The 12,297-nt window shown below is 45.5% G+C and overlaps 1 protein-coding gene across 3 annotated transcripts in view; it reads right to left on the reverse strand.

The window, feature by feature from the left end:
* LOC115123700 (seizure 6-like protein) overlaps positions 1–12,297 on the reverse strand; it is a 261,744-nt gene that overhangs the window by 9,970 nt on the left and 239,477 nt on the right. The gene's annotated exons all lie outside the window — the stretch shown is intronic.

The following is a 12,297-nucleotide window of genomic DNA, read 5'->3' on the forward strand; positions in this document are numbered from 1 at the left end:
AGAGAGAGAGAGAAAGAGAAAGGGAGGAGGGCGGGATGGAGTGAGAGAGAGAGAGAGCGAAAGGGAGGAGTGCAAGATGGAGTGAGAGAGAGAGAGAGAGAGAGAGAGAGAGCGAAAGGGAGGAGGGCAAGATGGAGAGAGAGAGGGCGAAAGGGAGTGAGAAAGATGGAGTGAGAGAGATGGAGTGAGAGAGATGGAATGAGAGAGAGGGAGTGAGAGAGAGAGAGAGAGAGAGAATGAAAGGGGGGAGGGCGAGATGGAGTGAGAGAGAGAGAGAGAGAGAGGGAGGGAGAGAGAAAGAGAGAGGGAGTGAGAGAGAGAGAGAGAGAGAGAGAGAGAGAGAGAGAGATCAGATGAGCTCCTGCATTTTTCAGCATTTTCTTTAAAAAAGATAGATTAGGAGTTAGATAAACTTGGATTTTTTGTCAGGAACACATACTGGATTCTACCCTCTACAACATATCCCCCACTTCAAATCAAAACTTAAAACCTACAACCTGATTTTGGACGGAATTACGGAATCACCTGGAAGGTTCACAACTACCAAGATTTATTTCTCTATACAGCAAATTCTCTGGAAAACAACAGAAACCTGAAAACACCATCTAACCTGGAACTGAGTGAGTAATGCTTAGTCTGAAACTATATTTTATCTCCAAAAGCCAAGAAGAAAAATACACAACATTACTTTATAAGGACTGAATTCTAACATAATTCTGCCAAGCTTGATACAGCTTCAACTAGCACTGACGTGTCAAGTGAGAGATGTCAAAGCCCATTAGCCCAACAATGGCAGGAGAGTCACACAGTCTACCCCAACCAAATGGAGAGGCCTTAGAAGCTCCCTCCCGCTGTTCAGAGGTAATTAAAATACAGTACCCTTTGCATGTAAAGAATGATAAGGCAAGAAAAGATTACAAAATGAAGCTCCTTATGGAAAATCAAGAGACACTTTTTGCTGACTATTACAAAAATGGGAACATCAGCAACCTTATCTTCCACACAAACCATCCCCTGGCATGGCACAGTGCTATATTAGCACACTACCCCTTTGTTAAGAGAGGGGGGGTTAACGAGGGGTGGAAACTCAGAATACTTGATAACGAGGACTCTGAGTCAAGTAATATAAATATCTATAAGTCCGGAACAGTAATGGTACAGAGTAACCCCAAACAGTTTCAGCTGGACTTTCACCTAATCAAAGAATTAGCCCAGCAGGAGAAGCTCTCCCTTGATAAAGATACCCCCACACCGAGCGGGTCAGACCAGACCTCTTTATTATGTAACCCCACAGACGAGCAACCCCCAGCGGAGAGTCAACCTCCCAGCACAGATTACCACTCCCTCATTGAAATGAAGGACAAATTCACCCAGCTGGAGATAAGGCAGGTGGAGCTGGAACAGCAGGTGACTACACTTCAGTCAGCACAGACCCAGACAACAGTCCAGCACAACAACAGCCCCTTAACCAGACCCGGAGAGCTGGAGGTGGACAGAGACATATCTGCACTTTGGACAGTGGTGAGACAAATACAACAGGAGAAAGAGGAGCAGAACAGAGCACTAGAGGAGAGTATCAGACTGCTGGTGGAGGAGAGGTTGAGGGGGATGGAGGAGAGGGTGAGGGGGGATGGAGGAGAAGTTGAGGGGACGGCGTGTGACAGAGAACAACCCACTAGAGAGGTGGCCACCCCCACAGAGAAGCCAGCAGAACAGCCCACCTCAGCACCCAACAAAAGTCTCGACACCACAGCAGAACAGTCCACACCAGACCCTGACCATAGAGTCGACACCACAGCAGAACAGTCCACACCAGACCCTGACCATAGAGTCGACATCACAGCAGAACAGACAAATGAAGAACCCCAAGCCCAGAGGCTCTCACCCCCTCTGAGCACCCCCCCTGTCAGCCACCCTGATAGCCCTTCTGACAACACCCCACACCCACTGAGGACAAACACAAGACACAGATTGTACTACTTATGGACTCAAATGGGAAATATATAGAAGGAAAAAAACTTTTTCCCAAACACAGTGTGTCTAAACTCTGGTGTCCAAACACCCAGCGCGCCCTAGACCTTCTGTCTGAGGCCAAACTAGGCTCACCCAGCCACATAATAATACACACAGGCACAAACGACATGAGAGCACAGCAGGAAAGAGTGGCCACAGCACTGAAGGGAGTGATTGAAAAGGCTTCTTCTACTTTCTCCAACGCACAAGTGGTTATCTCCACCCTGCTACCACGAAAAGACTTCCACCCCGCCACAATACAGCGGGTAAATGCAAGTATTTCCCATGACTGTGCCTCAAAACCAAACGTTTTCCTGGCCCACCACTCCACCCTGGACTTGAACAGCCTCTATGACCAGGTCCACCTCTACAAGGCAGCAGTGCCCACCTTTGCCCGAACTCTAAAGGACATCGCTCTCAAATGTATCCCCAACACTTCACACAGGAGCAACAGATCAATAGACACCCCACCCAGACCAGCGAGACACCCTCCCAGATCTGCAGGGCCCCCCCCCCCCTGGACCTACACATAGAGGACCCACGCCAAGAGGAATTACATCCAGACCACAGTACACCCAGACACATCCACACCCCCACCCCAACCAATCAACACCCCCCACGTCAACCATGCCCACACCCCATTTAGGCCCCCTCAGATCAGACCTATGCCACTCCTGCCCACCCCATGCACCCCACCCCGCAAAGAGGGCCTCAACATGGAAGCCACACATACGCCCAGGTAGTGAGCGGGCAAACAGTCCCAACCCCCACTCTCACACTCGCCCAAGCCAATGGCATGTACCAGATGCTCAGCAGGCTCTGCTCACACTTACTGGCCTGAGGCCAAACCACGACCAACAACATTGGACACTCTATGGAACAAAAAGCCTTCACTATATTATCCTGGAATATCCAAGGCCTGAGGTCATCTGCCTTTGGCCTAAAGAGCAGAAACCCGGACTTCACCAAAGAAATCGGTAATACAGACATTGTCATCCTGCAAGAAACCTGGTATAGAGGAGACGGACCCACTGGTTGCCCTCTAGGTTACAGAGAGCTGGTAGTCCCATCCACCAAACTACCAAGTGTGAAACAGGGAAGGGACTCAGGGGGTATGCTAATTTGGTATAGAGCAGACCTAACTCACTCCATTAAATTAATCAAAACAGGAACATTCTACATTTGGCTAGAAATTCAAAAGGAAATTATCCTGACAGAGAAAAATGTCCTCCTGTGTGCTACCTATATCCCCCCACTAGAATCCCCATATTTTAATGAAGACAGCTTCTCCATCCTGGAGGGGGAAATCAATCATTTCCAGGCCCAGGGACATGTACTAGTCTGTGGCGACCTAAATGCCAGAACCGGACAAGAACCTGACACCCTCAGCACACAGGGGGACAAACACCTGCCTGGAGGTGACAGCATTCCCTCCCACATATGCCCCCCTAGGCACAACTATGACAACATAACCAACAAAAACGGGTCACAACTCCTGCAGCTCTGTCGCACGCTGGGTATGTACATAGTCAACGGTAGGCTTCGAGGGGACTCCTATGGTAGGTACACCTATAGCTCATCTCTTGGCAGTAGTACTGTAGACTACTTTATCACTGACCTCAACCCAGAGTCTCTCAGAGCGTTCACAGTCAGCCCACTGACACCCCTATCAGACCACAGCAAAATCACAGTCTACTTAAACAGAGCAATACTCAATCATGAGGCATCAAAGCCAAAGGAACTGAGTAACATTAAGAAATGCTATAGATTGAAGGAATGCAGTTTGGAAACCTACCAAAAAACAATTAGGCAACAACAAATTCAATCCCTTTTAGACAATTTCCTGGGTAAAACGTTCCACTGTAATAGTGAAGGTGTAAACTTGGCAGTAGAAAATCTTAACAGTATATTTGACCTCTCAGCTTCCCTATCAAATCTAAAAATCTCAAATAGAAAACTGAAGAAAATTAACAATAATGACAAATGGTTTGATGAAGAATGCAAAAATCTAAGAAAGAAATTGAGAAACCTGTCCAACCAAAAACATAGAGACCCGGAAAACCTGAGTCTACGCCTTCACTATGGTGAATCACTAAAACAATACAGAAATACACTACGGAAAAAGAAGGAACAGCATGTCAGAAATCAGCTCAATGCAATTGAAGAATCCATAGACTCTAACCACTTCTGGGAAAATTGGAAAACACTAAACAAACAACAACACGAAGAATTATCTATCCAAAATGGAGATGTATGGGTAAACCACTTCTCCAATCTTTTTGGCTCTATAACAAAGAATAAAGAGCAAAAACATATACACGATCAAATACAGATCTTAGAATCAACTATTAAAGACTACCAGAACCCACTGGATTCTCCAATTACATTGAATGAGTTACAGGACAAAATAAAAACCCTCCAACCCAAAAAGGCCTGTGGTGTTGATGGTATCCTCAATGAAATGATCAAATATACAGACAACAAATTCCAATTGGCTATACTAAAACTCTTTAACATCATACTTAGCTCTGGCATCTTCCCCAATATTTGGAACCAAGGACTGATCACCCCAATCCACAAAAGTGGAGACAAATTTGACCCCAATAACTACCGTGGAATATGTGTCAACAGTAACCTTGGGAAAATCCTCTGCATTATTATTAACAGCAGACTCGTACATTTCCTCAATGAAAACAATGTACTGAGCAAATATCAAATTGTCTTTTTACCAAATTACCGTACAACAGACCATGTATTCACCCTGCACACCCTAATTGACAACCAAACAAACCAAAACAAAGGCAAAGTCTTCTCATGCTTTGTTGATTTCAAAAAAGCCTTCGACTCAATCTGGCATGAGGGTCTGCTATACAAACTGATGGAAAGTGGTGTTGGGGGTAAAACATACGACATTATAAAATCCATGTACACAAACAACAAGTGTGCGGTTAAAATTGGCAAAAAACACACACATTTCTTCACACAGGGTCGTGGGGTTAGACAGGGCAGCTTAAGCCCCACCCTCTTCAACATATATATCAACGAATTGGCGCGGGCACTAGAAAAGTCTGCAGCACCCGGCCTCCCCCTGCTAGAATCCGAAGTCAAATGTCTGCTGTTTGCTGATGATCTGGTGCTTCTGTCACCAACCAAGGAGGGCCTACAGCAGCACCTAGATCTTATGCACAGATTCTGTCAGACCTGGGCCCTGACAGTAAATCTCAGTAAGACCAAAATAATGGTGTTCCAAAAAAGGTCCAATCACCAGGACCACAAATACAAATTCCATCTAGACACTGTTGCCCTAGAGCACACAAAAAACTATACATACCTTGGCCTAAACATCAGCGCCACAGGTAACTTCCACAAAGCTGTGAACGATCTGAGAGACAAGGCAAGAAGGGCATTCTATGCCATCAAAAGAAACATAAATTTCAACATACCAATTAGGATTTGGCTAAAAAATACTTGAATCAGTCATAGAGCCCATTGCCCTTTATGGTTGTGAGGTCTGGGGTCCGCTCACCAACCAAGACTTCACAAAATGGGACAAACACCAAATTGAATTCTGCAAAAATATCCTCCGTGTACAACGTAGAACACCAAATAATGCATGCAGAGCAGAATTAGGCCGATACCCACTAATTATCAAAATCCAGAAAAGAGCCGTTAAATTCTACAACCACCTAAAAGGAAGCGATTCACAAACCTTCCATAACAAAGCCATCACCTACAGAGAGATGAACCTGGAGAAGAGTCCCCTAAGCAAGCTGATCCTGGGGCTCTGTTCACAAACACAAACACACCCTACAGAGCCCCAGGACAACAGCACAATTAGACCCAACCAAATCATGAGTAAACAAAAAGATAATTACTTAACACATTGGAAAGAATTAACAAAAAAACTGAGCAAACTAGAATGCTATTTGGCCCTACACAGAGAGTACACAGCGGCAGAATACCTGACCACTGTGACTGACCCAAAATTAAGGAAAGCTTTGACTATGTACAGACTCAGTGAGCATAGCCTTGCTATTGAGAAAGGCCGCCGTGGGCAGACATGGCTCTCAAGAGAAGACAGGCTATGTGCTCATGTGACAGGTTAAAGGACATATTCATAGCCTGTTATACATTGAAAAGTTCATAGTATGTGAGGATCTTAAAACATCTTAGGTTAAAAAGATGCATTCAGTATTAGTTGATAGAGATTGATAACATTCATATAATTGTGTTAAAGTTCAAATCTGTCAAAGGGTACGAATTGTGAGAGTAATGTGTAAACGTTATATTGATTACTTTATTTTGTGGTGCCTAAAAGTGTTAATCTGTGATCTACGAAATGCTCTTAATCTATGAGCCGGAGATCGATTGCTCTGGTCTCCACCCATATTCCTGGGGAAATTCGCGGTCTTTTCTCATTGAACTAAATGTTGACTTGAGAATACAACACCGTATCACTCTCGTGATTATTTCTCCCCTGTTTTCAGGTACTTTATTGATGATAAAAATAGTCATTTAAATGTTATAACTAGCGAACATGTCAAGAGTGTTTAAGGTGTGTTTTAGTAACGTCTTGAGGAAGTTAGAGTTAAGTTTGAAGAGAGTAATATTACATTTACATTTACATTTAAGTCATTTAGCAGACGCTCTTATCCAGAGCGACTTACAAATTGGTGCATTCACCTTATGACATCCAGTGGAACAGTAGTGCATCTAAATCTTTTAAGGGGGAGGGGGGGTGAGAGGGATTACTTTATCCTATCCTAGGTATTCCTTAAAGAGGTGGGGTTTCAGGTGTCTCCGGAAGGTGGTGATTGACTCCGCTGTCCTGGCGTCGTGAGGGAGTTTGTTCCACCATTGGGGGGCCAGAGCAGCGAACAGTTTTGACTGGGCTGAGCGGGAACTGTACTTCCTCAGTGGTAGGGAGGCGAGCAGGCCAGAGGTGGATGAACGCAGTGCCCTTGTTTGGGTGTAGGGCCTGATCAGAGCCTGGAGGTACTGAGGTGCCGTTCCCCTCACAGCTCCGTAGGCAAGCACCATGGTCTTGTAGCGGATGCGAGCTTCAACTGGAAGCCAGTGGAGGGAGCGGAGGAGCGGGGTGACGTGAGAGAACTTGGGAAGGTTGAACACCAGACGGGCTGCGGCGTTCTGGATGAGTTGTAGGGGTTTAATGGCACAGGCAGGGAGCCCAGCCAACAGCGAGTTGCAGTAATCCAGACGGGAGATGACAAGTGCCTGGATTAGGACCTGCGCCGCTTCCTGTGTGAGGCAGGGTCGTACTCTGCGGATGTTGTAGAGCATGAACCTACAGGAACGGGCCACCGCCTTGACATTGAACTAAATGTTGATATTAGCCCTGCTCGGTTGAAGTGAAGGATAGCATCGTACTGAGAGTAACTGCCATTTTATGACGATTGTGAATGAACATGCGTGTTGTTAATAAGATATTTTGCTGTGTTATTTGTATAATGGGTTTTCTGTTATGTAATGTGTTACTTTTGTGAAATGATTGAACTAAATGTTGACTTGAGAATACAACACCGTATCACTCTCGTGATTATTTCTCCCCTGTTTTCAGGTACTTTATTGATGATAAAAATAGTCATTTAAATGTTATAACTAGCGAACATGTCAAGAGTGTTTAAGGTGTGTTTTAGTAACGTCTTGAGGAAGTTAGAGTTAAGTTTGAAGAGAGTAATATTACATTTACATTTACATTTAAGTCATTTAGCAGACGCTCTTATCCAGAGCGACTTACAAATTGGTGCATTCACCTTATGACATCCAGTGGAACAGTAGTGCATCTAAATCTTTTAAGGGGAGGGGGTGAGAGGGATTACTTTATCCTATCCTAGGTATTCCTTAAAGAGGTGGGGTTTCAGGTGTCTCCGGAGGGTGGTGATTGACTCCGCTGTCCTGGCGTCGTGAGGGAGTTTGTTCCACCATTGGGGGCCAGAGCAGCGAACAGTTTTGACTGGGCTGAGCGGGAACTGTACTTCCTCAGTGGTAGGGAGGCGAGCAGGCCAGAGGTGGATGAACGCAGTGCCCTTGTTTGGGTGTAGGGCCTGATCAGAGCCTGGAGGTACTGAGGTGCCGTTCCCTCACAGCTCCGTAGGCAAGCACCATGGTCTTGTAGCGGATGCGAGCTTCAACTGGAAGCCAGTGGAGGGAGCGGAGGAGCGCGGTGACGTGAGAGAACTTGGGAAGGTTGAACACCAGACGGGCTGCGGCGTTCTGGATGAGTTGTAGGGGTTTAATGGCACAGGCAGGGAGCCCAGCCAACAGCGAGTTGCAGTAATCCAGACGGGAGATGACAAGTGCCTGGATTAGGACCTGCGCCGCTTCCTGTGTGAGGCAGGGTCGTACTCTGCGGATGTTGTAGAGCATGAACCTACAGGAACGGGCCACCGCCTTGACATTGAACTAAATGTTGATATTAGCCCTGCTCGGTTGAAGTGAAGGATAGCATCGTACTGAGAGTAACTGCCATTTTATGACGATTGTGAATGAACATGCGTGTTGTTAATAAGATATTTTGCTGTGTTATTTGTATAATGGGTTTTCTGTTATGTAATGTGTTACTTTTGTGAAATGATTGAACTAAATGTTGACTTGAGAATACAACACCGTATCACTCTCGTGATTATTTCTCCCCTGTTTTCAGGGGCGTAACATTTTTGGAGGCTCCGCTGAGATTGCTGCTCAGATGTCCAGTTTCCACATCCTGGTCGCTGAATTCCGAGCCAGCTAAATCTCCACATAACAACTCAGGCAGGCTGCAGTGAGGAAAGTGTTGCTGTTTGGGGGAAGTTGGAAGTTAGTGGTTAAGTACGTGTCAACTGAGGCCATTGATCGACCATCAGAGACAGTAAGGACTATCTAATTCAGAGTCAACTCCTGCACAGTAAAAGTTCCTCCTGTTCTGTCAACATGACAAGCGCCTTGGAAGAACTACAGGAAGAGGTAGTAGGAGAATTACACACCCTGACTAAAGACAAATTACTAGAGATATGTGATTTCCTTGAAATATCAGGCGAACAGAGAAGAGATGTTAAAGACAAATCCCGCATAGCATTAATGACTCGCATTATGATGTTCCTTGAAAGAGAGGAAGTCACAGAGTTAGAAGATGGCGGCATGTCGAAATTGTTGCTACTTAGAGACGAAATGACAGAGATGATCAGTGGCAGAGATAACAAAACAGGGCAAGTTGACCATGATATTGAACCAGCCGGAACACATCACAGAATAGAGGAACTGAGAACTGTAACCCCACAACAAGGGGCGGGAACTGAGCAGATTACTGCAGCCAAAGTCAGTGATTCTCTGCGTCAGCCCCAACACCATGCCAATCTTCAGGGGAGCGTGCCGCTCTCACCCAATGCACAGCCCAGCTCATACTGGCGCAAAGAGTTAAAAATTTCTGGTCAGATAGGTGAACCGGGCCAAAAAGAAAAACTGATTTTTTCCAGCCTTGCCCATCAGATTGAAAATGGACTTAACAGAGGATATCCTGAGGTAGAAATAGTAGACGCAGTAGTCAGGGCTATTTCTCCAGGCTCACAGCTACGCAGCTACTTGGAAGGTAAACCCCAGCTAACTCTTCCCACACTTAGATGTATCCTGCGTTCCCACTTCCAAGAGAAGAGTGCAACAGAGCTTTACAAACAGCTAGCTTCAGAAGCACAGCATAGCAAGGAGACCCCTCAAAGCTTCCTGATGCGCGTTTTAGATTTGAGGCAAAAAGTACTGTTTGCATCCCAGGAGTCAGAATCAGGGCTTAAGTATGACCCTGCTCTAGTCCAGAGCATGTGCTTTCACACAGTCCTTACGGGTCTCCAGAGTGACAGTATCAGGATAGACATGCAGCCTCTCCTGCTAGAGAGCGAAACATCAGATGAGGTTTTGCTAGAGAAGCTTAACATTGCTTGTGCTAATGAGAGAGTAAGACTAAACAAAAAGCGGTTTAATGCCCCACAGCCTGCTACAACTGTAAGTGTAGTCCAGTTAGAGGATATGCCATCTGCAAAGTGTCCTGTGAAGGAAGCCAAAGCTACGATACCCGCAGAACTGTTAACAGAGTTAGCTGAACTTAAGACAGGTGTAGCTTCTCTAAAAGGTCTCAGTGCAGAGATTGCTCAGATTAAGGAGACATTACAGCAGCCTATGTTTCAGTCACAGCCTTGTGCCTATGCCCCACCCCCAGTTAGGAGGCCAGATAGGGACCCCCAGCCACCTGTTTCCCAGCAGCAGTATTACAGCAACTACAGTCGGTCCCAAGCTCTTGACCCTGCACAGCATCAATATGCACCTAACCGGTATACCAACCACTCTGCTCAAGCTCCAAGGAGGTGTTTTGTCTGCCAGCAGGCCAGAACAGATGCACGCTGCACACACTGCTTCCGATGTGGGAGTGGAGAACATTTTCAAGCTGGATGTAAAATCCGGGGAGCCAGACCATCAAGGAGGCCCCTTTAAACGGAAACGGGTTACCGCTGAGGGACGAGTGTTAACCGTAGCTACCAAAAAGTCCCAGAAATGTGCAAATTGTGCCAGAGAAGAGTCATTTGAGAACCTGAAACAATGTTCATCATGTAAAGAGACACTGTACTGTTCCAAAGTATGTCAAAACCAACATTGGACTAAACATAAGGAAAAATGCACTCACCTGAAAAGTGACTCTACCAGTGAAAGGTTTTCCTGCACAGAGGAAAATGCCCACTCCTTACCATCCCTAGCTCAAGGTTGCCACCCCGTAAGGTCACCTCGCTAGTCGGCAGACAGTGCCTTATTGAGTGTCACCTGAATCGCCACCACCTCCAAGCTCTATGGGACACAGGATCTCAGGTATCGGTCATTGATGAACGATGGAAAGAGGAATCTCTCCCAAACGCAAGGCTGAGAGATGTTTCAGAAATCCTGGACTCACCTGATGATCTAAGGTTGACTGCAGCAAATGGGACTGAAATGCCGTACCTGGGATGGATTGAAACAACTTTTCGGCTAGCCTCTGAAACTGACCAAACAAAGGAACTGATCATCCCAGTGCTGGTAATGAAAGGCTGTCACCTATCTCATCCCATCATAGGTTTCAATGTTATCGAGCACATCCTGACAATGACCGAAAAGACTAAACTATACAGTACAGTAAAAACAGCTTTCCCAAGCCTCAAAAGAAACAAGGTGAGGAGCTTTTATACAGGCTGTTAGCGCAGAACAGACAGATGAATACGCAGTGAAAACCAAGAAAGAGAAGGTCGCCCTTAAATGTTGACTTGAGAATACAACACCGTATCACTCTCGTGATTATTTCTCCCCTGTTTTCAGGGGTGTAACACTCACTGCCCACAAAATGAGGTGGAAACTGAGCTGCACTTCCTAACCTCCTGCCCAATGTATGACCATATTAGAGAGACATATTTTCCCTCAGATTACACAGATCCACAAAGAATTCGAAAACAAATCCAATTTTGAAAAACTCCCATATCTACTGGGTGAAATTCCACAGTGTGCCATCACAGCAGCAATATTTGTGACCTGTTGCCACGAGAAAAGGGCAACCAGTGAAGAACAAACACCATTGTAAATACAACCCATATTTATGCTTATTTATTTTATCTTGTATCCTTTAACCATTTGTACATTGTTAAAACACTGTATATATATATAATATGACATTTGTAATGTCTTTACTGTTTTGAAACTTCTGTATGTGTAATGTTTACTGTTAATTTTTGTTGTTTTTCACTTTATATATTCACTTTGTATGTTGTCTACCTCACTTGCTTTGGCAATGTTAACACATGTTTCCCATGCCAATAAAGCCCTTGAATTGAATTGAATTGAATTGAGAGAGGGAGGGAGAGAGAGAGGTCAACAATCATCTGCTTAACAATCATCAAGCGCTTGACCAGTTGAATCATTGCTAGAAGTGAAATAGCTCAACTAAGTGGAGCAGCGTGGGGTACTGGAGGAGAGGGTTGGAGAACACTGGTTCTAAGGAGGTGTGAGTCACACGCAAACAGACAGACTGACAGGGAGGGAGGGAAGGTAGGATGGTTGATTGACAGCTTCTCCTCCTGGTCTGACAGCCTCAAGCCGAGCTACAATGACTCATGGGTAATCTCCGCCCCCTCTTCCAGGTGGCCAGGGCCTGATCTGCACACTGCATTAGCATATCAAACACAGACACAGATTAATAGCCATGAGAAGGCAGAAAGGAGGATGAAGCTGTAATGCACACACGCACACACACACACACACACACACACACTTTAATAACCA

The sequence above is a fragment of the Oncorhynchus nerka genome, linkage group LG4 (assembly GCF_034236695.1).
Source record: "Oncorhynchus nerka isolate Pitt River linkage group LG4, Oner_Uvic_2.0, whole genome shotgun sequence".
NCBI lineage: Eukaryota > Metazoa > Chordata > Actinopteri > Salmoniformes > Salmonidae > Oncorhynchus > Oncorhynchus nerka.